The sequence below is a fragment of the Pleurodeles waltl genome, chromosome 1_1 (genome assembly GCF_031143425.1).
Source record: "Pleurodeles waltl isolate 20211129_DDA chromosome 1_1, aPleWal1.hap1.20221129, whole genome shotgun sequence".
In the NCBI taxonomy this organism is placed as follows: domain Eukaryota; kingdom Metazoa; phylum Chordata; class Amphibia; order Caudata; family Salamandridae; genus Pleurodeles; species Pleurodeles waltl.
The window spans coordinates 673,752,578-673,778,175 of record NC_090436.1 but is presented as its reverse complement, the minus strand read 5'-3'; the positions used below and the strand labels follow the sequence as shown (position 1 = coordinate 673,778,175).

Here is a 25,598-nt window from a genome sequence, read left to right as displayed (position 1 = left end):
ATCAACTAAAACATGGCCAAAAATATACGTCCTTTATAAATACAAGATCACAGCTAGTCAGGGGAAATACCCTGATGTTTGCAACTTACAAGCATTGGGGAACTCCGAGAGCATTCTGCACTCTGCATCTTTACTTCCATCTCCCAGGCTGATGAGAGACTCTACCCTACAGAAACGTCATCAATGGTAGATGTAAAACTTTCAAAAGTAGATCCCGATTTTACATTGAAATCACTCATGCCAACTACGAGATAGTTCTACTGGAGCCCCCTAAGGGCGCTTTAATCATATATCATGCCTTCTATCTGGTCACCGTTCTATAGTTCTGTACTATAGATGAATATGATCACGGTATAGAGGCCTCTGCTACAAAAAAAATGTTCCTTACGGCTGAACTTTCTCTAGGACACGCTAAAAAAGGCATGCAAAGCAACCTACTAAGCAGCAGCGTCCCAAAAGATTTCTTCTGCACAGGCATCATGTCCTTTCTTAAGTACTTGCCAATAGCGCCTGCGCATGGTGTGAGTAAGTAGATTAGAGTTTGAAAACAAAATGATTTTCAGGTTCATTTATACAGTTATGTTTTTTTCTTGGCCGAAGAGAAACTACATCACAAACACGCGGTGGATATGAAGGTGTTCAGCGAACCGTCTGAAGCATAACAAAAAGATGACAGTCGTTTGCAGCGATAAATTATGCAAACCCTACCCAGACTAAAAAACATATACATAGTAGCCGGGGTTTGGAAATGTGTTAGCAAAACTGTTTTACAAATATTGACTGCTCTGAGAAGTGAGCCGGAAGTTAAGAGCTTCACACGATTGTTTAAAGAGCATTAAAGATCAGTGAACGTCAAAATGAGTCCTCCTTCTCCAGACTGTTTCTGGAATTACTGTCGTTGCTTCTTTCACCGTTGCCAGTCGCTGTACATCAATAAAGTAGACAAGTGGAAAGCAGACAGTTCACTTATCAGAGCTCGTGTCTGACCTCAGGCTGAGCATGAAAAGGTGTAACCTCTCATCTGTAAAATGCTCTATGGCAGGGGTTCCTTCGAACTGTTTCAGTGACACTGGGATAAAAGTCACATTCATGTCCATCTGTGCTGGCTGTGTTGATACAAGGGCAATAAAGACTCAAGTAGTTAGAGTATCAGACACAAATAAGAGACCCGTGAATAGTGAAATACATTGAACAGTTTTTAGTGAGAACATCAAACATAAATGCTGGATTATGCTGCCATGAAATGTACCTTATAAAAAGTACATTGTGGGCACTGACACTGCGATACCAGACTACATATTTGTATCTGTCCTTAGAGTGTTAGTTGTGTGTCCATAGTCGGTGAATCATAAGCTGAGTGGTTCCTTTGTTTTAGCTCATACTAAGAAACACGCAATGCTCGTTTTACAGGTGAAGACAGAAAGACTTAAGTCCTGTATCCAGTTGTTAATCTTTGCCTTATCTTTATTTATAAGAATCAAACCTAAAAATAAAGCGAGATTTCTATGAAATATGAAATCTGTACTTAAATACAGAAGAACATGAATTGAAACAAACAGTATTATCTTCATGGGCCCTTTAAAATAGAATACTCTCAGTGATGTAGTCCTCTATGGTTCTCATTTAGGTTTAACTGTTCTATTCATTTTCTCAGCTACACATACAATTGTCTACACATCCTTTGGACCGCGATGATTAAGCACATGAAAGTTTGAAAGAATAACAATAACAAGCTTTCCTCCTCCAAACCCTGCCTCAGGACACTCCCACAGCTCACTCACGTAAGGCGAATGCAATTCAGTTACATTGCTGTAGATTCAATTAACGGAATTTATTATCACTGTTGTGTACTTTGGTGTTTATGAAAGTTCTCCTGGGAAAATTCACAAATACTCTTAAAGCAAAAGATAAGTTCCCTGCATTCTCATTTCTCAGTATAAAAGTGTGACAAAACAGGCCCCAATTGTCTCGTAAGATCTCAGCTAGTGCTCTTGCTTATAGCTAATGTGTACCACGATTTAGCTAACCAACCTTGCATGGTTGGTGACCCCTATTTCCCCTCACTACACCAAAATCACTTGAGTTCCTTCTGCCAGTGTACTGGCCAGTTGTTTACCCCTCATCAACTTGTGAAATCTTCTACCATGGACGCCCAAGAATATCGTTCCTGCGCACATTAGAAGCCCTTTCCACCTCTAACAACCAACCCCAATACTCTTCAATTTGAGGCAATGCAACAGCAGGTTTGTCAAAGTGCCTGGAGCCCTACATTCCCCCACATGCTGCCATTTTTTAAAACATTTGTTAGTTTCTCTGGTGTTCTGTAAAAATATGTTACAACTTAAAAGCCCGTAGTAAGTCTCCTTCATCTGTGCATTTTGGGACGAAATTCTTGATCTACAATTTTTGGTATTCAATTTCTTCCACTGTTTGTGTGAGGGTTTTCCAATTTTCCCCAAACCATCATCTCTATGTGGGAGTTTTACCCTTCTGGGATATGCCTAATATTTGTTTATGTAAACTTAATATGACGTTCTTGTCCTATCTCCCCTATTTCAGCTACTTTTCAAAGCTCAACAGCAGTCGTGGGCCCTTCTTTTGATTGATGTTCGTATATTAGAACCCTGTGTCTCACTTGTACATAGGGGAATCTTTTAGCTTCTGGTAGATTGTGTTTCTTTCATGACTCTCATATGTTTTCATTTGGCCATTGCACATCGTTTCTCTATTTCCAATATTTATTTTATATTTATTTTATATTTATTTTATATAAATTGCTGGGATGGAATCTGAATTGAAGGAATAACCGTAAATAGCGAGAGAAAAGGTGTGAATTAATGGCATTCCCTTTCCTCCTCCCAAATTGTTAGCATGAATGAAGTGATAGGGGAGGAGTATATTCTCCAGTTTATCTGGGATCATCAGAGCCAATGCACCTGTGAAAGAGGTAGGTCTGCTAGGAGGTGGTCCATAAAACAATACTGTTTTGTTGCTGTCATCTTCTCCCATTCCAGAAAGAATCTAAATTGAGTGGCTTGGAAACAGGATTGGTGATGGTGGATGACCAAGCGTCCCTGCTACCTAGACCTATATACTATCTTGCTAGCCACACTTGAAATGTTCTTGTCCCATACTGAGCATTGTTAATGGTTGTACCTACAGGATATTTTAAAAGAGATATGAAATGTTCACTAGAAACCTCATTTTAGTTATGGCAATTCTCCCTAAACATCAGAAGTGTTTCATATGTAATGTTTGGAGGTCCTGTATTACATTTTTGAAGCGGGTATAGTTAAGTGCCGGCACCTGTGATAGTAAGTGGCCCAACAAGATTCTCTTGCAGCTTGTTGCGTCCAACTGACTTTTGGAGACCTGGGTTCTAGACAGAGAAGCTCAAGCCCTTCTGGTATCCCAGCAGGTCTCAAATAGCAGGTGTAGTCCTTCTTCTGTTCTTCATCTGGCCCAGAAGGAGTTCTGAGAACATTGCCACATTAATGATTAGCACTAGCTAGTGGGATGTGGTGCCTTCTGATTCTTCCATCACCAATGAAGCAAATGTTCCCAGAGCCAACCTGCACACTTTTGAAGTAGTTGCCTATTGTAAACAATCCCACAATGAACCTTACTCCTAAAATCCAAGAAGGGGAAACGCTTTCTCCTTTGTGCAGAGCCTGTGTTTCCACCAGCAGATGTGCCCAGGGAAATAAGTACCCCCCTCCTTTGTGGTCACGCACAACTAGCTCCTTCACTTCCACTGGGTTTGGAGCCAGCCTAGGTGGGACTAAAGGACTGAATTCCCAGGACCCACCTAACATTTACTTGTAAAAGGGCAAGCCCTCTACAAGTTAATGAAGTTGCTGGGTCCATGCTAAATGGTCTTTCTGCAATGGTAATTTAGTTCCCGTGTCCACCCTAAACAGTCTTCCTGCAAAGGGAAGAAAAAATCTCCCTACACCTAGATCATTGTTTCAGCTGGGAAGCAGTTTTCACACCTCATTAAGATAAAGTGCTGACTGAACAGCTGCTGTGAGACTATTGCAAATTAATTTACAGGAGCTAGCTCAACAGAGGTCAAGGCACACGTGAAATGATAATATGAGATCAGTAGTCCGTAAGAACTGTATTGACAAATCAATATTCCAATCCGAGTAGATCCTACAGGTTAACAGAAACTCCAATTGAATCTTTGGGATGAAAAGTTCATCTTTTAATGGATCAGAAAACAGCCAACACATGTTTCGTCATGGGAGATAGTACTCCCCGTGACTTCCTCAGGGCTGTAAAGGATACCAAAATCACTGTAAATATAAAATAAAAAGTGTATAGCATATACATAATGCAATGATGTAATATTTAACAGTAAACAGAATGTACAACCAAAAGAAACCCACTTAACAGTGAAAATCACACTTAATACACCAAAAGGAACTCGTGGCAATGTGTGTGTATCCAAATCCGACCATGAGAGAAATTCCTCTCGACCATTCCATTTGAATTGGAAAAAGCATGAGAAACCATGAGACCCATGTGAAGAGAGAGCAAACCACAGAATTGACAAAACCCAAATTAGATTCCAGAATCTTAGCAAAAAGCACAACCAAACAACCACAAATTTCTTACAATATATGAAGGTATCATTCAAGTATCATGCAGTGAAAGACAGAAACTCTAGAGCAGACAAACATACCTCATAAGGTATAGTGCAAAAATTCAAGGCAATAAGTGGCAAATCAATATTCTGTGAACAAGATTTATTTCGTTTTATTAATTATTTAAGAGGAAACGTCCCCCAAGTGGTGTTCTTCGTGTGTTAAGCAAGCCAAGACACACAGACACCTACCAGTTTATGTAGCTCTGTGTGAAGAAATCCGTAAAGAATGCTCATAAGTGGTGTGTAAATAAACACTGCAGGCAAAAGAAATCATATTTTAATGTTTATCAAATATACCGCCGTAAACAAAACCATCACGCGATTTAACGCATTCCCGGCAATAGAAACCCCTCGCTTACCTTGCGTTGCTAAAGAGGCACGAAATTACGTGTCTTGGAGCCATGTAATAGGAGCTCCGGTCGGCATGTAGCGCAACCGGAGCCCCGCAGCCTTCCGTTCAAGTACTGGTAGACAAACTAAAACCCCGAGAGGACAGACTGCGCCCGCAAAGCCCGGCCACCATGTTAATGGCATATACAAATCGTGAGATAAGAAACTCAGCGCCATCTTGTAGTGATTACCCAGTGGTTCCCAAACTGTGCGCCACGGCACCCCAGTGCGCCGTTGGAAGCTGCCAGGGGCGCCACGCGCATTTTGGAAACATAATAGGAACAATTTAAAAGATTTATGTGCACAGTTTATAAATTACCTCTTACGACGAGGTGAAAAGTATTTTGCAGCGAGTAACTCTTTTGGCATTTCATGTGGGGGAGTTACATAAGCCCCACCTGTCAACGTCTTGCCTCTGAAGCATGGTTTCACCCAGCGTGATTACGTTATCAGAGCCTTTGCTACTTAGGCGCGCGGCAGTTCAGAAGACAGCAGTGTTTGGCAGGCCATGCTCATTAAAGTGCGCACATCCAATGGCACGCACATCCGATGTGTTTGCCTGAAGTTCCTTGTCGAATTGAGGAAAATCAGGTAAGTATTATTATAATTAGGAGAATTAAGGGATACTCGCACGTTTGTGTAGACAACCCACCCACCACCCAGTAGCGTTTTATCCGAGATTGTTTTGTGTGTAAATGAAAAAATGAAATATAAAAATTACATTCTCATCTAATCAGAAAAAACACGCACCATGTAAAAATTTGGAAGAACATTACATAAGATGAGACAGTTGAGTAGATGACATTTCGGAAGACCTGCGCTGTAACATTTGTTTATTTCCATTGAACAATGAATTCTTAAATCCAAGACTTGTGTGTGACGCCTTGTACAGAACAGAACGCAGAGGCTGCAGGCAACTGATTATCTCAGGGGTGTGAGTGTTAATTCATTCACTCTTGATGCTGTCAATTGGAGGTTGTGCAAATGGACATTTGAATACATTCTACTCAGTACCAAATCATGGTCCATTTCCAAAAGAATTATCCCTTACTGATGCATTACCGAACCCATAATTTGTTTTGTCAGCTATGGCCAAAGATTATCCCCCGGAGTGACTTTGCTGGGGGGTATTTTAATCAGCGTTTCACCAAACTAAACTGTGATTTAGATGGAACTAGGTTAAATCTCTGCTAACTATATTTTGGCTGTTGCAGTTTATTTTCCATGGAGCTTGGTTTTCAGTGAATTGTAGTGCTGCAGCTGACGTTAATTTGATAATTATGAAAAATTAATTATACGTTCTTCACAGAAGTTCCAGAGGAGTAGTGTGTTTCTAGAACATGGAATTTTTACTGGTATATTCGCTCCATAGACATAGTTATGTGTTTCATATGATTCACGTTCTTTCAAGCTCATACACTCTGCTGTTTACACTGCATCGCTGGAATCCTAGGCAGGGAATAGATGGCATTAGTGCTATTCATACACAAGAAAGCACCACTGTGCCATGGAACCCTGTACACCTACCTGAAAAAAAAGTGACATAATGGGGAGCCGCGGGCAGTGGCCAATATAGGTAAAGGGAGCCGTGGGTCGAAAAAGTTTGGGAACCACTGTGATTACCGAATACATCCTTAAGTGTATGCCCTTGCATGCATATAAGAAACGGGAAGAAGTATGGTAACGGAATCAATGAGAAATAAATAAAATTTAAGTAAAACTGTTAGGTATGAGAAAAAGAGAAGTAAAGTGCCGACCCATATTCATGTTGTTGGCAAAGCAAAATAAAACCTAAATGGGCGATAAGAAAATATAAATCCCCAATTTACCAACAGGTGCAACCAGTGAAAAGTGAAGTGTCAGAGTCCTAAAAAAATAAGCATAAATTGGTATCTCAAAAGTGACAATAAACAATAAATAATGTGGTATGTAACCCCCTCCACGTCTGTACCATGATGCCCATCACAAACTCCAATTCAGATAGCTTCACATAATATACATGTTTTTGTTTAAAAAAAATAAAATTATGAGTATAAATAACAATAGAGAAAGCAACCTTAGCAAAAAGACAAATCAACAACTATTAAATCATATACAATATCCAGTTACATGATTATAACATGGCAATATCAGAATTAATTTTGAATACAGTCAGAACATTTATCAATCTACAGGAGCTTCAGTCAGGGAAACAATATCTTTCTAAAAGTTACTCTTCCTAAATATTTATCAAAAATCCAATTTCATCATTGAACTGGAGTTTACGAATTATCAAAAGTAGTGGTTGAATCATTATTCTAGTTGGTTCCATATTAAAGGCAGCAAAATTAGTATTTTGATCTGTACTTTAATTTTCCTCAAATAGCAGGGGTTGCCACAGTGTAAATAGCTTTTGGGTCCTTGTCACTACAGGGATACAGTAACATTACATTTCAACGCATCCCACATTTAAATAGCATGCACCCTACCTTGTACGCTACATATGTTCTCAAGCACTTTTTGGCTGAACATTTGTTAGTGCTAAGTTTGGGGTTTTGGTAGTTCGGGCACCTTTAGCACTACTTCTAAGGGTCCAGAACTGGGTGGGCACAACCTTGAGGGAAGGACTCACTTCAGGTAGGGTCCAGGTGCAGGGTTCAAGTTAGAGCATTCTGTGTCCTTTTAGCTCAGAACAGGAAGCCAAACAAATAGCTCTTAGAGTCACTCTGGTAGTCCTGGGTTCAAGCAACATGGCATTCCTGAAGCAACATGGCAGTTCTCTTAGGATTCAAGGCAGGCCTCAAGCAGCAGGGCAGTCTTCTGGGGTAAGAGGTCGAGGAGTGAACCGAAGAGCAGGTCTGAGGGTCCTATGTTCATAGCTGGTGCCAGCTTTGAAGCTGAAGGAACCCCCGAGTGGTTTAGGAATTTCCTTCCTCCCTGCCCTGGTTCCAAGAGGGCTAGGGTGACAAATGACTGGTATGAAGATCTTTGTGTGCTTAATGAGGCACCTCCTTTGAACTGCTAGTGGAGTGGAAAACAGCTCCGCCCATCCCATCCTGCCAACACTCAGCACCCTTTGTCTTACTGTATAGGAGGAACACACAAAAGCCTAATGCCAGTAGTGCACAGTCATGTGACACAGAATACAGGGACCAAATAGTTAGGACAAGAAAATGCCAACTTTCTAAATTTGGCATTTTCTGAATTGGGACTTAAAATCTGACTTTACTATTAAAAAGGATTTTAAGTTACAATTCTTTTGAGACCAAACATGACATTTCTACCTGTTCCCAAACAAATGTTAGCACTTACTGAAAGTAATAAGGTAACCCAATCTTATCCTATGGGCAAGGTAGGCCTTGAAGTAGTAAAAAACTAAATTTTAAATGTTATAACTATCAGGATATGTAAAACGTAAAAGTAAAGGTCCAACCTTTTACTTAAACTGCACCCTGCCCTAAGTGCTGTCCGGGAGCTACCTTAAGGGAGACTCATATATATTAAAAAGGAAGGTTTAGGCCTGGAAATTGGGTTATTTTGCTCATTCAATTTGGCAGTAAAAAACGGCACACAAGCTGCAATGGCAGGCATGAGACATTAAGCCACCCACTTAAGCCCTTCAAAACATAAGTGCTGCAGGACCACAAGTAGCATTTAAGTTACAGGCCCTAGTACATGTAGTACCACTCTACTGGAGACTTATTTGTACATTAAATGTACTAATTAGGTTTAAGCTAATGTTACCATGTTTAGTATGTTTAGAGGAGAGCACACAAGCAATTTAGCATAGGTTAGCAGTGGTAAAGTTCACAGAGTCCTAAGGCCAACAAACATGATCAGGAGGGTTGCAGACAAAATGTTTTGGGGAAGAGAACCCTAAGCATGAGAGATCTAACACATTAATATTTAAAAGGGAGCTAATTCACTGTTAAAAATGATTATTTATACAGGTCGAACTGTAGATTTAATCTGCAACAGTCAGGCTAAACTAGTAGGCCTGAAGCCATGTGTTCCCAGTCAAAATGAATTCTGCAGTGCACAGGTGACATTCAACTTTCTATTCCATGAGTGTATTCTGCATGATATACTATGGTCTTAAAGGGAAATTAAACATTACAATCAGAGATTAGCCTATTTTTTCATGTTTAGGGATCAGAGCACAAACGTTGACCACTTGAGTGCAGCATCCCTGTGTGCAGAGTGTAAAAACCAGTAATATAATTAAGCAAAAAAATGTGGCAGGGCCATTTTTTTTTTTTTACAAGATTATAAAAGAAGGGGGATTATCTTTCTGATACTTCTTTTAATATGAGAGCTAACAATTGGGCCATCTAATTTCCTATATGGTAAAAAAAAAAAAGAAATTGACTGAAAAATACCCAATTGAAAAATCCAGTTTTGGGATGGGGACCTGGTACCCTAGGATGAAGTAATTAGCTCTTTGTTCTACCCTACTTATTAAGGTTTTGTGTACCAAATAAGATCCAGTGTTGAAATGTAAAAACTTCAAGAGAATAATGTTCCAATAACTAACAACTATTTGTCTAATAACATTAGTAGATAACATTAGTAATTTTAGAGTTCTTTGCTCTACCAATACAGCATCTCCTGCATACATCATGTAACAGACATAACGGCAGCCCAATTATGGGGAAAGCAAGTTATGATGTTTAAGGCAACCTCAGTGTTAGCAGGTACAGGGACGACAAGAAATAAGCAAGTACAAACCCTTTTTTTATCCCCTGCCTGGTTTCTGTTTTCAGGGGTAAATGAATAACTGAACACAGGCCCTGGTGTCTGTGAATAATGGTTTCAATAAGCTTAAGATTGATCTATTATTTACTAAGGATGCTAAATTAGCGGGATCCTCCTAATACTATTAGCAGCAGCCATGTGATCTAAAGTATAGATTGAAGGGATTCTTTGTCCCATGTTATGCCTCAAGATTAATGCAAAGATATATTTTAAACATTATACCTATAGGGTTGAAAACCAATTTGAACAACTAAAAGAATCCCCACTCCTTTACTGCAATAATCAATTATTTTAGTAATATTCTGGCACCGTTTTCCAAAAGTGCTATTAAACTGTAGTTGTTTGAATTCATATGATCCCTCTATTTATGCATAGGTTGAAGAGTTTTGTTCTTCCAAGATTCGGTTATTTACTTACTGTAAGAAATCGGACTATTAAATGGGAAGCATGGAAGCCACACTCTAATAATAAACATAATTCTTATCTGAGTGAACCACAAAAGTAACTAAATAAACCTGTGCTTACCCCTCTGGTAGCTTGTCCCAAAAGCAGTCAGGCTTAACTTGGAGTCAATGTTTAAAATATTTATACAGCTCTCAAACAGCAATCAGGTTAAAATGCAACAAAAGAAAAATACAAAAATATGATGACACCAATATGACAAAAATATAATCAGTAGAAGCGTACAAATGAGTTTTTAAAGTATTACATGTAAATAGTGCCAAAGCCCCATTCCTGGTTGCAGTAGACTGTGGTAAAGTCACAAGTTCAGGCAGACCTCAATCAAGCATGGGTTGGATACAGGGACCAGTTCATCCTGCTGAAGAGTTACCTTCTTAAGTTCACAGAAAGAGCTGCCATTTGCACTTACGCAAGCTGAAAGGAGGTTGTTGTTGACATGAGGTGCAGGTCGGGCGTCACGGACAATCAATATTTTGTCGCGAAGACCCGCTGTCACTGGAGCTGCGCTTTGGCATGAAGTGCAGTTATCGCTGGACCTTCATGTTGGCAGTCATCATGGATGGTTGCTGTCGGTGTGAAGTGCTGGTCTTGCTAGAGCATCGCGTTAACGTTCATTACCAGCTTTCATTCCTCAGTGCAAACAAGCCACTTTACAATTGTGAGGAGCCCAAAACTTCTGTATTTTCAACTAGCATTCCAAAGGAATACACTCCGATGCCAGCTTAGGATTCATGACCTCTTAGGGATCAGGACATACTTCAGCAGAGGCCAGCAGCAGAGCACAGATGGGTCCAGGTCGGTCCAGTTGAGGCTGGTCAGTTGAGCAGTTGCAGGGAGGCCTCTGGAAGCTTGCTATGTCTTTGTAGCTCAAACAGGAAGTAAGCTAACCTTCCCTTTGAGTATCTTCTGGGGTGCCTAGGTTCAAGGCAGGTCCAAGCTTCTTTCTTCAGACAGCAGGACAGTCATCCTTCTGAATCTTCAACAGGTTAAAGGGTGTTCTGATGACTGGTTCTACAGGTGCCACTTTTATACCTGGTGCCAGCCTTTCCCTGGCCTACTGCCAAAACTGGTTCCGGTCAGTTCTTCCCTTTCTCCTGGGTTTGTTTAGGTTGACAAAGGTAATGGATGACTGGCGTGGTGTCAGGTTCATTTGTGTATGCTGCAGGCAGGATCCTTTGAAATGTAATTGTGGCAGGGTACAACTCCTCCTGAGTAATATGGTCAGGCGGATCCTCTACCTCTAAACCTAGGCCTCTTTTGCCCTAACTCTGGAAGCAATGCACAAAAAAACACAGTTCACAGACATGTACTCTTGGACACTGGTAGACTGGCGCATTTCACTTAGGCATAACAATGCCAACTTTTTAAGAGGTATTTATGGAATAGTAACTTATAATTAACTTTATCCATTAAGAGATTTTAAATTACAATTAATTTGAGTGGAAACAACGATTCTCTATCTGGTCCCAAAATTTAATTATCATCTAGAAACTGTAATAAGGTAACCCAGTGTCTGCCTGTGGGGGAGATAGCCTTAGAACAGAGAAAAAGATATTTTAGTTTTTTTTCACTCTCTGGACATATAAAACTTAAACTCACATGTCTTAATTTTCAAATATCATGCATCCTGAGACATGTTCTACAGGGCTACGTTTGCGGGTGGCAAAATAGATGCTGCAGCCCACTAGTAGCCTTTAATGTAAAGACCCTATGTACATGTAGCACCATATACCAGAGGCTTACATGTAAATTAAATGTACCAATCAAGTATAGGTCAACTTTACCAGGTTTTCAAGAGAGCACATACACTTTACCACTGATTAGCAGAAGTGAAGAGCAGAGTCTTAAAAGCCAACACAATTGGGTTCATTAAAGGATGGCAAAAATCTAGGGTGACCCTTTAGAGAGGGCCAGGTCCAACACCTACAACTAAATATGATATTGTGCAATGGTTCAAACTATAAGGAGGGAGTTAAGAAATGTAGCCTGTAGTGCCCTAGCAGAGGGCTTGGTCCTGTGATTTGACTTTGTGATCAAAAATTGAGTTCCTGGTCATGAATTATCTGTGTTAATTCTCCCTGAGGTAATGTCAACCTTCCCTTGTAAGACAAATCCAGTAACAGTAAAGATGAAGCACCTAGGAGTCCCAGATACGCACCTTGAAGGGGGTGAAGCAAAACAAATTAGTCAAATAAAGAGCACTCTTAGGCACTGTGCTGAGGAAACTTGACGGAGTGCCCTTTCTAATTTCCTGGGAGAACATCAACCTCTTCACCATTTTTATACACAGCCCCACATAGGATTCTGCTAAATTAAATTCTACAGCTGAGGTTAGGAATTGACCCGGATGATAGATGCCAGGGTTGAAAGTGAAACTAGGCAAGAATCATGGTCAATGTCCTTGTATCAAATCAAACTGCATTTGTACAGTGCAGCACTGTCACATCTAGGGGTATCTGGGCACTGAGGGTACCATATCTCCGTAAAAAAGTCAGGTCTTGAGTTTCTTTCTGAAGTCTGCTAGGGTGAGTTCTGTTTGGAGGTGGAGAGGCAGGTTGTTCCAGGTCCTGACTGAAATGTAGGAAAAGGAGCAGCCCCCGCTGTGCCAGATGAGCGGTGTTTGTGTGAGGGCGAGTGAGGTGGAGCGAAGATGTCTTCTGAGAAGATAGAATCTCAGTTGATGGTTTATGTAGGATGGTCCCTGGTTGTGTAGAGCTTTGTAGGGGAACGTGAGAATCTTGAATGGACATCTTTTCTGGATGGGGAGCCAATGGAGGTCTCAGAAGTGGGGGGTGAAGTAGGTTCTCCTGAGGAGGTCCAGAATGAGTCTGGCTGCAGTGTTCTGTATGGTCTAGAGTCTTCTAAGGAGCTGGGTGGAGATTCCATCATAGAGAAGGTTGCTGTAGTTGAGGCAGGGGGCGACAAGGGCCTGCTTGACAGCATTTCTGGTGTTGATTGGGATTCATCTGAAGATTCTGTGGAGCATGCAGAGGGTGTGGAAGCAGTAAGAGGCGATTGCGTTGACTTATTATTTCATGATCAGCAGAGTAAAAAAATACTCAGCCAGCCATCTACTTCTACTGGTGGACTGTATATTTCTTATAGATGAAAGGAAGACGATCCTACATCCTGTTTTCAAATACCATGGGATACATTCAAGAGAAATAGGTTTAAGACTGGCAAGTGGTTTGACACATCAGGATGTAGCCATTGCCATCAGCCCATATTTGCACAAAACTGTAACATCCAATGCCAGGATTTCCCCTCCTGAGCTGTCCTAGACTGGCATTTGTATACCACTGAGGGTTACAGGGTAGATGCAGACCAAATTAGGAGTATATCCCGGGTATGACATTGGCAGTGAAATTAATTGTGATAATTATGGCCTTGAATCAAGCACTTTACTTGTTATAATTAAAATTTTATGCTTATGCTTCAATAGGGCCAGCTTTATTTTTAATATTTTATGTATACTGATTTAAGTTGTAGGTTTATCTGTGATGCCCTTTCAAAATGTATTTTTAATATAGACTGTCCCTCTGCTGATTTATGCTGTTGGCCTCGTACAATGCACTTCAGTTGCCTAAACATATAAAATGAGTCTTGAATGTTGTAGGTTTAAACTGATGCATTTTCAAACGTTTTGTGATATATGTTATACACGGGTTGCAGCTCCCCCAATGTTGTATTTTAGTTGAGAAGATATTTTGAATACTTCTTTATATTTGCTTTAGGTTTGTGTTATGTGCTGGCTGTATTGATATAAATACGTTCTATTTATTAGATATGATATATGTAATTGTATTATGTTAATAAATTGGGTAATGTGTTATATTTCTGTAAGAATGTATTTCTTGGAAATGAAAAGAATCTGAGTTCAAATATGATATTCTGTGTTAAGAAACGAGGAGGTTTAGGCACAATAGTTTTCTAATTTAAAGGATTCTCAAAGTCAACAATTAGATCGGTCACTTCAAGGTTTTGGAGAGGTAATTTGATGTGTAACCAAATCCTCTGTGAATTGCTTATGAAAAGGTTGCCACTCAATATCACAGGTGTTATTGGATACCTTATCTTACCTATAGGAAATTACTTTAATGCTCCAAAAGGAGAAATCATACATAATTGCCCCTTTTAACACACTTTTCTTTTGGACATAAAAAAATCATCCTTGCTTCTTGAGCCGAAGCAAGAACTTTTTCATCCTAACTGTATGGCACATACAATTTCTTTCATTTCGAAATATCAAGCCTTATTTTGTTAAAATATAGCTCTGTATTTTTTTTTTTCTTTTCTTAAGAGACCTTGTGAAGGGTTTATGGTTCTCTAAGATAATAAAGTGTTTTACAGCACTGTCGGTAATAACTGTGAATCTAAAAACAAATTACATTCTGGTCACATTCCCCAACATTGTTAAAACCAATTTTGTGCTTGGTGCTTCAAAGCCTCAAACAAAGGTGCACAAATACATAAGATTCAGCCTGATGTTTGTAGTTCTGTTATGTCACAGCTTCCATGGTCAGACAACAAGAAGACTAACAGACATGGCTCTGCTGAGGGAATTTTCCTGAAACTTTTAGCTTTTTTCTCTCAGCCTTTGCTGACTCTCTGTGAGTGATCTTAGGACTCTGGGCAATTCCTCACTGCCTGTCAGTGGGAAAAGGGGTGAGCCTGTCCTACCTATGATTGGAACGGTCAGGTAGGTGCCTGGTTGCAGTGCGGTACACAGAAGGGCCCTGTGAAGCAGGTATACCACATACCTGGAGTAGGTGCACCTGGCACAGCTTGACGTATAATAAAGGGAGCCAGGTCCAGGGGGCCTATCTGTACCTATGTTCATGTGGGAGTTCCTATATATGGAGAGTGCTGTAAAACTGGCCTTGGGGTGCCTACTTGCACTAGGGCATCATATGCTTAGATGAGATTGGCACTACTTGCCAGTGGGTGCCTACTTGCACACAGGTGTTGCCATGTGTGAGTGGTGACGAGGATCACAAACATGGGTGTGCAACTTGCACCATGGGGGCTTTCCTATTTAGATATGCGAGCTGGCATCACTTGCCAGAGTGTGCACATTTGTGCATAGGTACCCTAATACAGGAACTGAGCTTGATACACCGGGTCGGTATTGGCGCACATACACCTTTGCGGTGGCTTTAACAAAAGTGCCCCAAATGTCCCAGTGGGCATGGGTGTACGCCAGGGCATATGTGCCCAGGGACTGCCAAACACCCATGTGTATTCACACACCAATGAGCGCTGCTCTACCCATAGGGAAACATGGGAAAATAAGTCTTAATAAGTGTGGCTGCAATAGTGGTTTTCAGGGGAGCAGTCTCATAATGTGTAGTATTGTTTAACTCAGGATGGAAAAACCCTTCTGATGGTAAAGGTGGTTTTGACATCGATGCCTAGCAATGCCCACTTCCAAGAAGTGGGCATTTCTAGGTTCTGAGTGGTTCTGGTTGTCTTATAAATTAGACTTCATTCTATGAGTCATAGGGTAGAGCACATCTGTGCATTCCTTAGGCTACTGCTCTAAAACTTGGGCATCCAGAACAACAGATCCCGGTCATTTGGGGCTTCGATAGATAGATTGGGGGGAGAGGTTTTTGACACTTGGTATCAGAGCCAGAGCATGGTCCCACTAAACAAAGATCTGCATTCTAGAGCCTCAGGGCAGACAGGGAAGACATTTAGGAGGGGCCATCTGAGATTCAAAGGAGAACTCTTAAACCACCCCCAACTTCAAAGGAAATATCTAGTATAACTAGGGGCACTCAAATCTGCAAGGCAGAGTAATCGTTATGAGGACATAGAACCGGTGCTGCTGGTCCATGTGGGTACACTACCAGAGGAAACTTGTGCCCAGGAGGATAACTGTCTGAGGAGGGGATCCAGGCTCCCCTTCCTGCTTCGAGACTGGCCTGAGGCTGATTAGCTGCTGCTGTGTAGCATCCTGAAGAGTAGCTATCCAAGGACAGGTTGGCTTGCCCCCTGTTCTCTGAGGAGGTCTCAGGGCATCAAGGACCTCCTGAGAGAGACTTACATCGACAACCAGTAATATCTGGAAAGCAGTGCCCTCTGCTCCATCGCCATCCTATGATGGACTTCACCTGCCAGCAGCGACATTAGGGTAGCCTAAGTATTGTATCTGGAGACCTGAATTGCCTGGTGCAGAGCTTGCCAAGGACTGGGTGCACTTCAGTTAAGTGTCCCTTCATCATGGGGACCACTGCATCCCGAAACATCTTGTGTGAACTGGGTTAACAAGTGCGGGACTCTGCGGGCCCAGTATTGTTGAGTGTGTGGTATTTCTCTCTTGTGAGCCTCAGCTGCATGCTCATTGTATGCAGTGCTTTGTTCATTGGTTGCAACCCTCGAAGGTGGGGGTGCAACCTGAGTTGTGCTGTACTTGGCATTCTATAGCACCACTGAACTTGCAAAGTGTGTGGCCGGGGTGTCTGGTGGGACTACAAGTCATTGTGTACTAGAGTGTGTGCCTCATTCCAGAGAGGTACGGAAACCAAGTTCTGAGTGTGACCGGATGGTCAACTGGTACAGGAGGTGCGGACCTAGTAACTTGTCATGTGCAACTGGAAGTGTTGAGGGTAAATTACATCAACAAGCCCTGATGGCGCCTCCCCATTCCGGAAGTGCTGAAATGGGTAACTATTTGGTAACATTGAACTGTCTGACTGGGCACCTTGGTGTCTAACGGTGGCCCCAGTGACCCTCCACCTGTGTTTTGGGGACCTCTGAGTGAAGCTCCTGTGGGGAGCCCAAACATCTGCTCCTTAATTATTTAGCAGCTGTTGTCTTCCCTTTTCCTCACCTTGACCCCAGAACCCTGAGACTTATGACTTCACAGCGAGCAGCCCAAAAACCAGGGAAAGGTTGATGCACTCTTTGATTCATGGAGGGGTGCGATAGCTGAAGTTGGTTGGTGGGTAAAGGGCAGTTTGGGACCCAAGGTGCTTGCAAACACAGTGGCATCCACTATCCAGATATCAGGGCACTGCATTAAGGTGCCAGGAGTGAGTGCGTATAAGTGAGAGTGTGCACATGCTGACTGATACCCATGGCACCGCACGGTGGAGCAGAGTGGGTAGTGCAGGACTGAGTGCAGGTGAATGCAAAGGCAGTACTGTGGTGCTGCTGGTCATGATTATCCTGTCAGGGAGTTCTTACAGTTGGCATTAAGTCTTACGAGTGTGGCTTCGCCCACTTTGCTATGTGAAAGTGTTGTAAACCTTGTATGTATATTTTGCAACAAACATTAGGAACCAGGGTACACCCTGAATTTATGTTTTACACTGATTGTGGGGTATTGTATGGTGGGTCTTGTGTTGACAACATTTGGCACCTTATTGGGGTGTGGGAAAGGAATGGACCATTTTCCTCATGTGTACTTAAACTAGTATTTTTTTAACACAGCTGAGCCTCATATTGTGACTGCCATTGCAAATTGGGGCATAAGCCAAGAGTTACATTATAAGTGTACTGCCTTGACAAGGTGTGCATTATACATACACTGTGTGTGAAGTCTCCTTTGTGCCATGCTGCGTGGTTATTGCGGGGAAGTGCAGATTCTTTGATTTACAGATTGCCTTGTGATAAGCCTAACTGCTCTGTACCAAGTTACCCAAGGATGAGCACAGGTTATACAGTAAATGTAATCACCATCCCTTGATGGGAGTGGCAGATTCTGCCTGGCTAGGGTCTTGCCTCAGCCAACCAGAACATGCCGCCTCTAACATAGACTAACTCAACAATTTCAAAGTGTCTCTGGATGCGAGCTACTGCAATCTTCAAGCGGAATATGCACTTGATTGGACTGAAGATGTTGGTTCCCCAGTTTACAATTTTTTCATTGACATATTGAAGTTTATTTGGCAATTAAAAGGGACAATGTCAAAAAGAGTATATAGTGAAAAGCGAAAAAGGTGATTCAATTTCATATTCACAGAAACAATTGTTATGGGCAGCAAAAAGCTTTGAGTTGAGGAGGTGTGCACATTTGACAGATAGATTCTCCTGGTTGACTCTGCTACCCTGTGATCCACAAAACTCTCTTTAACAAGGTTTTGAGGGCAAGACAAACATTCCCAGAAGAATTTCTAACAGGAATTGTCAGCATACGTTTCAGTGATCTGGGAGTTTACTTTCATTGGACCCAAGTGCACATAGGCCCTCCCAACAAGGTCTAGGTGGGAGATGTGTTTAAATGTTCTTAAAATGTGAACAATGCTATTTCATGACAGCCTGCATTAGGACATTCAAAGGATCTCCATGGGTTTGGGATATCAATAGTACTTTACTGAATAGGTTTGCCATACTTTTAAATTTACTCTAGAATATTATAGCTATTACCATTTTAAATGTCCCCGTGGCAGTTTAGCCATGTTTCAAGTAGTAGGCTGCACAGAGTAAAGAGGGAATGGTCATTTTACAGAGAGTATGTAAGACCTCAGACCACAGCAAAGCTTCAAAAGTGAACATCCTTGGGTTTGTAATGGGCATGGCGAATGTCCTAGAGCTTGGACCTTCAGATCAAGTTTGATCAAATATATTGAAATGCTTAAAAGGGGCTTCATCATCTTACTCAAACATGTTTAGTCTCTGTGCAGGGAAGAGCAGATGTTCTTCCAGAAATCTTGCTGCGCTCCTGTGACTAGCTGATGCATTAGTTTATCCCTCCACTCTGTTTGTTTCTAATCTCTACCATGAACACACCACTAACATAACAGAAAGAAGCAAAAAAATAAATAAACACAGGGGTCTGAAATATTTGGAACCACCTAATGTACCGTCGTCATCTTTTGATAGCATCCCCTGCAATACACTGTAAAAGATTATTTTTCAGTTTTTTTAAATTGGACATTAAAACATCTATAAATATACTTGACTAAGAAAAGCCATTATTTGTTTAATTATTGAATGTGTCAACTATGCTGCTGATAAACAGCACCAGCTGCCCAACCTATCTTTTTCGGACCCAAATATTTCTTTGTTACTTTAGCAGACTCCAGAAGTAAGTTTTATGATAAAGCTTTACGGTTTACACTGAGCTAGGGGCAAAAATACCTTCATTAGAGGTGTTAAATTTACAAATAGGTACGTTCAGCAACATGTTAGAATATTTCTCAAGTAATATTTAGTATACTAAAATAGGAGCAAATAGAACTAAAATGTATTGTGTCTGTGCTTGATAAACTGTTATTATTATTATAATTCAATAGATATAATTTGGATTTATAAAAATTGAATCTTGACGCTAGCCATTATCCTGTAACACTGTAAAAATTAAGCGTTTCGAGATTAAACGGGATTGAAAGTTTATCATGCAAACAAAAGAGCAACCACATTTAACAAGCATTTGCAATGCAACGGGTCTCGCGTTTGCTCATGTTAGAGCTGATCGCGTTGTAAACTCCTAACCCGACTTTTCATCTATCGGCAAAAGTGCTTTTATGTACGTAACCCGAAAAAGTGAAATTAACTGTGTAAAGCACTCAACTTCTGCCAAGCAAAATCACGCTAGGAAAATAGAGAAAAAGTACTCCAAGATCCAACAGAAAACAGCGATCCTCGCATGTTTTCTGTACTTGGTCGCTGCGCTCGAGGAGGGCTAACCACCGGAAAAGGCATGACATGTGCATGCTTTCCACTAATGAAAGCAGGCAGATTTTACTAGGCAAGCCCACCAACCAATCAAACACACTGACGAGACAGTGACAGGGCTCTGAGCTCTTTTCTAATAACTAAAGCGTCTCGCTGCGATACGCACGCGCAAGCACGTGCAACGCAGGCTCGACCATAAAAAGGACTGGATAAGAAAGGCAGACGACAATATATTATGTTCAAACTAGCCCCTGAACACTGAAGCTTCTTGGCTCTGTATAACCGATCCGCATGACATAACGACTCTCAGAATCTATATTACTTAAAGACTTTTTATATTTCTGAAGGCAGTTTTGAGGTCAAAATATGGAAGGGAGAGAACAGCAAATCTTAGCAATAGTGAAAGTTGAGTTGAAGGAAACAGTAATGTCTGCATTAAAGAGATGACGTGCGACAGAACAGCCTTTGTTGTGTCCTAGAAGATCTTATCTGCTGTCAAATTAAGGTCCATGTCTGTATAAGTGTGCCATCCACTCTGATATATGAATTCGCCTTGTACGCTGAAATTGAAAAAACAAATATCATTGTGACTTTAAAATTCTGCTTTGTACAGTGGAGAGGAAGCCATCTCCTTCCAGGAGTTAGTTACAGAATTTAAACCAAAGACTTTAGAAAAATAACCATTATCTTTTCTTAAGTTGATCATTACTCATTGTACCTCACATAGTTCTCACTTAGGACAATGAAACATCATGGGTGGCTCCACCACCATGGCGGAGAAGCGTTGCGCCCTGCCAGCTGCAGCTCCAGACCTTTTACAATAAAACCATAATAAACTATGTTTATTATGGGTTTTTTGTAAAAAGGGCAGGGCCACACATGATGACAGGGATGGAGGGGGAGTGCAGAGCCTCGGGCCGACCAAACACACATGCGCACACGGCTCTGTCCAACCAGGCACTGTTTTGCCAAGCTTGAGAGAGCAGGCAGAAGCTCCCACTGCAAGTACTGGAGCCAGTGGTGCGGTGCAACGAGGAAGGTAAGTGTTTTTTAATAATTATTATGCCACACACCACCCTGCCCTCCCCTCCCCATGAGCCAAGACTTCTAAGCAAAACTTATGTTTTACCTTTAGGTTATTCTGAATTATCGGATTCTTGTTGCTAGACATCTACATATGTCACATAGGGAAATCCACTGTGGGCGCATGATGATGAACCACTCCTTTGTGAAATACCTTTCTTTCTATTGATCCAGTTTATGCATTTCACGTAATAAAAATATCCCAAATAAAATTCTTAGAGCTGTGTTTTGCACCTTTGGAATGTTTTATAAGCATCACGTATGTGAATTTTAAAACAGTCATGCAATTTGATAGATGTCACATATTAACAAAGGTTAAAAAAAAAAAAAACTATATTTGTTGATAACAATAATACTTTTGTGGGCTGGTCAAACAAAGCATTTACCCAGCTCCATTTAGTTGTCACTTTATTCTGCATTTGTAAACGATCCTATTTTAATGCATTCAGGTCGATAAATTAGATAGTGTAGATTACAGATTACTTATAGATTGTTTGCCCGCCCGAAAAGACACTAGGGAAATACGTTGCTTTGGCACACCTATTTTATCTGATGTGTAGCAAGTGGCTTCTGTCTTTCAGAGGTAAAGTTGTCGGTTTTAAAAAGTAATGCAATTATTTGTTTTGTTTGCCAATTAAGAGTGATCTGTCACTATAATCTAAGGCTGAAATCAGTACAGAAATGCTACAAAATTACAACACCAGTTTAGAAAACTAGGAAATATTTATCTAAACAAAACAAGACCAAAACAACAAATATCCGACATACACAAGTGAAGTTATGAATTTTTAAAGATTAAATTCAAAAATAGCACTTAGAAACACAAAATGCTTCAATGAGGGGTTAACACGGCATCGTGACACAGTTGTTCCCATCAATCCGACACCAGCGGCGCCGGCCAAGGAGTCACGTAGAACCACAGGTAGGGTACCTTGGTGAAGAGTGAAAACAAGCTGATGCGCGAAGTCGGGGATCGCGGCGTCCGTGTGCACAGGTAGAAGCAGCAACTGCAGGATAGCTCCAAAAAGCACAGTCACAGGCAAGGCAGCACCTTCTCCTCAGCTCTTCAGCTCTTCTCCAGTCAGAGGTTCCTCTTGATGTCCAGAAGTGATCTAAATTCTGTAGTTTTGGGTGCCCTTCTTATACCCAATTTCTCCTTTGAAGTAGGCCTATTTCAAAGCAAAGTCTCTTGTGAATATGAAATCCTGCCTTGCCCAGGCCCAAGACACTCACAAGGGGGATGGAAACTGCATTGTGTGAGGACAGGCACAGCCCTTTTTAGGTGTAAGTGACCACTCCTCCCCTCCCTCCTAGCACAGATGGCTCATCAGGATATGCAGGCTACACCCCAGCTCCGTTTGTGTCACTGTCTAGTGTGAGGTGCAACCAGCCCAACTGTCAAACTGACCCAGACAGGGAATCCACAAACAGGCAGAGTCACAGAAATGGTATAAGCAAGAAAATGCCCAGTTTCTAAAAGTGCCATTTTCAAACACACAATCTTAAAATCAACTGTACTAAAATATGGATTGTTAAATTGTGAGCTGAGAGACCCCAAACTCCATATATCCATCCGCTCCCAAAGGGAATCTACACTTTAATCAGATTTAAAGGTAGCCCCCTTGTTAACCTATGAGAGGGACAGGCCGGCCTTGCAACAGTGAAAAACAAATTTAGCAATATTTCCCTGTCAGGACATATAAAACACATTACTATATGTCCTTCCTTAACCATACACTGCACCCTGCCCTTGGGGCTACCTAGGGCCTACCTTAGGGGTGTCTTACATGTAGGAAAAGGGAAGGTTTAGGCCTGGGGAAAAGGGAAGGTTTAGGTGTGTACACTTGCCAAGTCAAAATTACAGTTAAAACTGCACACATAGACACTGCAATGACAGGTCTGAGGCATGATTACAGACCTACGTATGTGGGTGGCACAGACAGTGCTGCAGGCCCACTAGTAGCATTTGATTTACAGGCCCCTGCACCTCCAGTGCACTTTACTAGGGACTTACTAGTAAATCAAATATGCCAATCATGGATAAGCCAATTACATACACATTTTGTAAAGGAGCACTTGCACTTTAGCCTTGGTTAGCAGTGGTAAAGTGCCCAGAGTAACAAAAACAGTAAAATCAGAGTCCAGCACACATCAACAACCTGGGGAACAGAGGCAAAAAGTTAAGGGAGACCAAGTCAAGGATGGAAAGTCTAACAATGGGTGTGTACTTACATTGACTGGCCCCCAATAACTGTTTTCACTTCTTGCAAGAAAAGAACTGAAGTTCAAAATAATATCATAATTATGCTATTTGTAATTTGAGACAAGCTAGTGGAAACACATTAAAACACTATTTCAGTAATGAGGTCGGAATTTTAATATATATTTAGGAAAAGTGACTTTAAAAAAAGTTAGAGGTCTTTCCCCACCTGAACTCTTAGTAGGCTAATTAGCATTAGCCTGCCACAGCGGGCTTGTCAGTAAATGCGCTTAATGAAGTGTGAAAACTGCATCATGAGCAGAAACAATGGCTTAGGCTTTTAGACAGGAAGGTCTGTGTGTGAAGTAAGTGACATTTATCAGCTCAGGAATGGCAGCTGGGAAGAGTTCATGACATTTATTAACGTGAAAGGGATAAATGGAATGTTTGTTCATTCACAGCTAATTTTAAAGGGAGACTTTTGTTTCCTGGCCTGTCTATAGCCAGCTTAGCACAAGCCCGGTTGGAGGGGGCAGGTCCCAGAACTAGTTTGATGTAGCTGAGTTAAAGGGGACTGTTTATTTCCCCCCAAAACGCCGTGTCTGGAACACCAGCCACCCGACAAGCAGAAAGGTTATGCCATTCTAGATTTTACTTAGAATTGAGCACTAAGCAATAGTTTGCAGTAAGGCAAACAGGATGTACAGATGTGGGAAGGTTTTGCCTATGTAACTAACTCTACACTGTTAGGATGTGTCCAGGAATCATCCTACCCATTGATTAGTGAACTCTATAAAAGAGACTCTTCACCTACAACTCAGAGTGGTCTCTAGGCATGTGGATGAATAGGAGACTGGGTTCACTTTTTAAGACCGGTGTGGAGACACAAAGGGCTGGAACTGTTCCCACTTGTACACAGTACTAAGAAGTGGACTCCAAGGGTTAGTCGGCTCACCTGTGTGGCCTCAGGGACATAATAAGCAGCAAGAGGCCTTTTTTCTGAAGTAGCCAGCTGACCAGCAGCAACTAAACATGAAATGGACCCTGCTGGTGACATTTACTGGAGTGAGTCTTGGCCCCTAATTGCTGTTCCTGAAGTCATGGGAAACTTAGAAGTGACCAAGAGAAGCTGCTGCAGAAACTTTGAAAAGTTGAAACTTAAAACATTTTTGTATTTCCACCCTCCACCAAGGGCTATCTAGCTTTGAGATGGCATTTTCAATTACAGCCCGAAGTCTTCCACCTCCGAAAGATTTTGACTTCAATATTAGAGACTAAAATAGAATGAAAACTCTTTGACAAGCTTAGTGTTTCCAACTCATGCCCTATCACAGTCAGCCTTAAATCGCATCTAGCTCCTGGTCAACCTCGAACAGTGAATACTTCAAACACATCTTATCTCCGTTACCCTTTAAGTATTTTTCAAAAACTTCCAATGTGATTATGTTCAATTACATTTGTCTCTATTTTCAGAAATCGGTTGTGTGGTTTTACTGGGATGTGTTTTGATGTTTTGCCAGTTTTGATACTGCTAAATACTTTACCCATTCCCCTAAGTCAAGCCTATGCTGCCCAGATGGATAATGGACAAGACCCTGCTTTTAGAACCGTCTAAATCAGATGAACACAGAATTCAAAATGTCTTCTTAGTAAACGATTCTTTGACAGAACCATCAGTAGTCTGGGAGACATTCAAATGTACTATTAGAGGGGTCTTTATCTCCCTGACAACAATTAGAGTTAAAAGGGACATCAAAATAATTTGTTCTCTGCAAAATGAAGGTGACAGAACATATCAAGCTGTACTCTCTAGCAGTTCCAGTAGCTTGCTGAGACATAGAAATCTCTGATCTTCTCCATTTTTCCCTGCCATCTATCTCCAAAAAGGGTTAATAAACAAGCAGACTTCTCAGCATTGGGTATCTAAAGAAGGAGAATATGTAGGCCAATTTTTGGCCTTCTGAGCGAAAGAGAGCAAAAACCTCAATTTGATCTAGCAGGTTAGAGCTCTGCACAGATAAGGCTAAGGATAGTAGGCATATTTTTCTCCAATATTACTCTACCCTCTACCAGGAGGATAAGAGTGGAGGGGCAGGGGAGCGGGCACAGACCAACAAATGGAGGATTTTTGACAGGTTTGGATTTGCCTTTTGTGACAAATGAAGCCTCCGCAAAACAAATTGATCAAATTACTGAGAGAGAGAGAGGTTTAGGAGGCAATTGGACAGCTGGCCACTGTTAAGGCTCCTGGAGAAGATGACCTGGGCCAGGAGTTTTATAAGGCTTTTTCACAAAGTCTTCTAGGATCTCTGACCACTCTGTTTAACGGTCTCTTGGAAGGTAGACAGGTAGCCGAATCTTCCCTCAGAGGGGACTTGATCAACATCCCTAAAAAAGAAAACCTGCAAGCGACCTGAGTTCCTATCGACCAATTACTTTATTAAATACCAGCTA

At 41.3% G+C, this 25,598-nt stretch overlaps 1 protein-coding gene across 1 annotated transcript in view; it reads left to right on the top strand.

Annotated features, from left to right (window-relative positions):
• The window catches only part of PRR16 (proline rich 16), a 1,304,776-nt gene that overhangs the window by 1,249,457 nt on the left and 29,721 nt on the right, over positions 1–25,598 (top strand). The gene's annotated exons all lie outside the window — the stretch shown is intronic.